The following is a 4,602-nucleotide window of genomic DNA, read 5'->3' on the forward strand; positions in this document are numbered from 1 at the left end:
GCTACTTGAAACCTTATCTCAAAACATAAACATACCACCAGGTATGGTGGTGCACACCTTTAATTACAGCACTTGGGAGGCAGACCCAGGCATACCTCTGTGAGGTCAAGGCCAGCCTGGTCTACAAAGCAAGTTTCAAGATAGCCAAGGCTACACAGAGAAACTTTGTTTTTGAAAAACTGAAAACAAAACAAAACAAAACACCCAAAGCCAAACATATTTTATGACCTGCTGGAGACTGTTCTAAGGCTTCAGTTCTAAGGCTGGAGGATATAGGAAAATGGATACAGGCTCATTAGCAGTATAGAGAACGGTGTGTATCAGTGCTCTCTAAAGGGACAGAGCTGATAGAATGAACATATATACATATATGTGTGACTTATTTTTTTTAATTTTCTTTTTTTTAAGATTTATTTATTTATTATATGTAAGTACAGTGTAGCTGTCTTCAGACACACCAGAAGAGGGCGTCAGATCTCATTGCGGGTGGTTGTGAGCCACCATGTGATTGCTGGGATTTGAACTCTGGACCTTCGGAAGAGCAGTTGGGTGCTCCTACCCACTGAGCCATCTCACCAGCCCTATGTGGGACTTATTAAGAGTGGCTTACAGGCTGTGATCTGAGCAGCTCAGTGATGGCTGTCTCTTGGTAGAAAGGCTAAGGATCCAGTAGCTGTTCAGCCCTTGATACTGGATATCTCAGTAGCCCTAGTGTGGTGCTGGAGTCCTAGGGAGTTCAGTCTGAACTAGAATCCCAAAGATGTGGGTTCTAACAGCTGTGAAGGAACAGCTCTGGAACAGGACAGATGGACTTGCCAGTGAGCGTGAGGGCAAGCTGGCAAAAGGCCAAACCTTCCTTTCTTCCACCAGAAGTCGTGGCCAAGATTTAGGGTTGTTCTCCTAACCTCAAATGACTCAGATGAAGGGTGGGTCTTTCCACTCCTCCTGGGTACCCAGGTTTTAGTTCTGTCCAGATATAGTCAAGTGACAACCAGGATTAAACATGACATCATGCTTTCAGTCTCCAGTGAATGAGTCTGTCAAACATGCAGCCAGCAAAGGCAAAGGAACAAACAGCAAGCAGCAGATGCACAGGATGACATCACCAAATCAGGTGCTTACAGCATCCATCCGAGATGCCTGGGGAAGCCGAGCTGAGACAGACATGCTGGAGCGTCTGACTGAGAGAGAATACACACACAGAGCACAGCACTCTATGAATGACCTTCCAGGTTCCTGACCCCACACAGGCATTTTTTTATATCATGGGACAAACAATGATAACCTCACCGGTAACCGTTTGCCTTCTAGCTGTTTCCAAGGGCACTATGTTTTTAATATGTTTCTTCTTCTCCTTTCTGTTACAGGTCCCGAGGACCAGTCTGCTCCCGGGCAAGGGAGACTTAAAGACTCCTTGAAATAAGGGTCAGTCCTCAGTAAATATACACAGCACATGACAATTTGGAAATTTATTACAAACAAGAATCTCTGTCACACCTGTCTTACAACTGCCACTTCCTTAGAGCAGCCTGCCGCTCCAGCCACACTAACCCAGTTAGACACACAGTCTTGGAAAACACCCCTCTGCATCTGCTGTTCTGTAAACTAGAGGTGCTGTGTCCACTTTGTGGCTGACTGGGTCTTTACTCTGTAATAGTGTAATCGTCTTATCAATATGGTCTTAATGACTGAATCGTTGTTTGAAATTTCCTCCTGGTCTGATCTTCTCAGCTAGACTGAGGGAAGGACCTATGACCAGTATGGCCTGTCTTCCAGCTGCTACTGCTTGGCAGACTGCCTGACAAAGAACAACTGGCTAACCATGCTTCGATGAGCCTAACTGCCTGGCAGAGCCAATCGAATGCTGTCATATACTCTATTGCTGGAGGGTGGGGGGTGTTATATATCTTATGCTAAATGTATACCATACATTATTATATTGATTATAGAGGAGACAGAAGGAGACAACAGAACAATCTTGATTCTATGGAGACAACAGAATGATCAAAACATGTTAAGAGTCTATAGTCATGTTGTTGTTATGTTAGAAAGACTATACACATAGGATTTGTTAAATTACTTGGAGAGAGGAGAGGTATAAAATACTAATATAAGCAAATAAGACCTTATTTAAGAAAATAATGTCAATGCACAGACATATTTCCTTGTATCCCATGTCTTTTAAAGAGCATCATTAGTATATACCTACAATAGTAACTAATGAAATATCATGAGGAGAAAAGGCCATTTTTGTTAAAACAATAAATGCCCCCAAAATTTGAAACGTTGATATGATTTTTTTAACTTAGTTTTTGTTTTGTTTGTTTGTTTGATTTGTAGCACTGGCTGTCCTGAAACTAGCTCTTTTCTCTTCTTTTCTTTTCTTTTCTTTTCTTTTCTTTTCTTTTCTTTTCTTTTCTTTTCTTTTCCTTTCCTTTCCTTTCCTTTCCTTTCCTTTCTTTTCTTTTCTTTTCCCTTCTCTTCTCTTTTCCCTTCCCTTCTCTTTTCCCTTCCCTTTCCTTCCCTTCCCTTTTCCCTTCCCTTTTCCCTTCCTTTTTCCCTTCCCTTCCCTTTTCCCTTTTCCCTTTTCCCTTTTCCCTTCCCTTTTCTCTTTTCCTTTTCTCTTTTCCTTTCCTTTCCTTTTCTCTTTTCCTTTCCTTTTCTCTTTTCCTTTCCCTTTCCTTTCCTCTTCTTTTCTTTTCCTTTCTTTCTTTCTTTCTTTCTTTCTTTCTTTCTTTCTTTCTTTCTTTCCTTTTTTTTTGTCCCCCTTTTGGTTTTTCAAGACAAGGTTTCTCTGTGTTGCCTTGGTGGTTTGAAACTCCCTCTGTAGACCAGGCTAGCCTTGAGCTAACAGAGATTCACCTGCCTCTGCCTCGTAAATGCTTTGATCAAAGTTGTGTACCATAGCCCTTTGCTAGTTAGGAGAGTTATTAGAGGAGTAGAGACATGGACCAGGACCTAAAAGCACTAACTGCTTTTCCAGAGGACTTGGATACAATTCCCAGCATCCATAACTATAACTCTATTTCCAGTTAACTCAGTGCTATCTTCTGGCTTTCATGGGTACCAGGAATGTACATCGTATGCAGATATACATGCAGGCAATGTCCCACGTACACAAGGTGGAAAAGATAAAATTAAGAAAACAAGCAATAAACATGAAAAATGAAAAGGATACACTAGAATACATAATCTCTGAATCTTTGTCCTGATGTGGATGTCTGGCTTGAGATTTTGCTGGTTATCTTTACAACTTAGGCTCTGCATCTGTGAATTGTGTGCCTCTGCAGTCAGGAGAAGTGTGTCATTTTACCACTGAATTAAGGTCCAAGGCATCTCTTTATTTATTTATTTATTTATTTATTTATTTATTTAATGTAAGTACACTGTAGCTGTCTTCAGACACACCAGAAGAGGGCATCAGATCTCATTACAGGTGGTTGTGAGCCACCATGTGGTTGCTGGGATTTGAACTTCGGACCTTCAGAAGAGCAGTCGGGTGCTCTTACCCACCGAGCCATCTCACCAGCCCCCCAAGGCATCTCTTGATGTTTATGAGAGGAGTTTGGAAGAGATATGGCTGCTGTGACATGGGTGCGGATACACCTATCGATCTGTGCTCACTTTATTGACCCTTTCACAGTTATGCAGTGTTGGTTTTTCTGATTCTGTGAGCTATGGGATAAGTGCAGAAACCATGGCTCAGCGCTTGCTTTATGTGAAGCCATGCCGAACGAGAGGCTGTCTAGTTCCTTTATTCTCAGTCAAAAGTTTGTATTTTATCACATTTTGGAATTCAGTCACTGACAGATGAAGGAGTCCTTAAAGTTCCCCCATCCCATGTCCTAAGAGAATCAAGATTCTGACATGAATTTTCTGGTTAGAAATTCTGCCATTGTCTATAAATGTTAATATCCTTTGAAATAGCTTGGAAATCTGTTCCTCTTTGCTTAAAAATAGGCATTTGAAACAAGACGTAGTTGAGAAATTTGGAATTTCCGAGTGTGACATTATCTCAAACTGTTTACAGGAAAAGCTGAGGACAAGGCTGAAGAGGAGACAGTAACTGGAAACAGAAAGCCTGCCTTCTAGGAGAGGCCATTCAAGTTCATAGTAGTGACACTGCTTCATATTCATATATATTTCTGTAATAAGAGAATTTATTACATTGGTAATTGTGGGGTTGGGACTGTAACTGCATAGGGTATTTGCCTACCATATGAAAGCCCTAGGTTTGATTTCCAGCACTGTACACTACAAAATTGGTATGGCATTGAATAATGTAAATACACACACACATACATACATACATACATATACACACACACACATACACATACACACATGTATTATCATAAACACAACTACAGTAAAGACAACTCAAAAATAGTAGCACATTTGTATCAGACCCTTCTCAGCCCGGGCTAAGGACAATTACTGTGAAAAGAGGATAAGCTAGTGCTGTCTTCTACTTTGAGGAAACGGAAAGCCGTTGTGACTCTATGTCTTAGTCAGGGTTTCTATTCCTGCACAAACATCATGACCAAGAAGCAAGTTGGGGAGGAAAGGGTTTATTCGGCTTACACTTCCATGCTGCTGTTC

The sequence above is a fragment of the Mus caroli genome, chromosome 3, assembly GCF_900094665.2.
Source record: "Mus caroli chromosome 3, CAROLI_EIJ_v1.1, whole genome shotgun sequence".
NCBI lineage: Eukaryota > Metazoa > Chordata > Mammalia > Rodentia > Muridae > Mus > Mus caroli.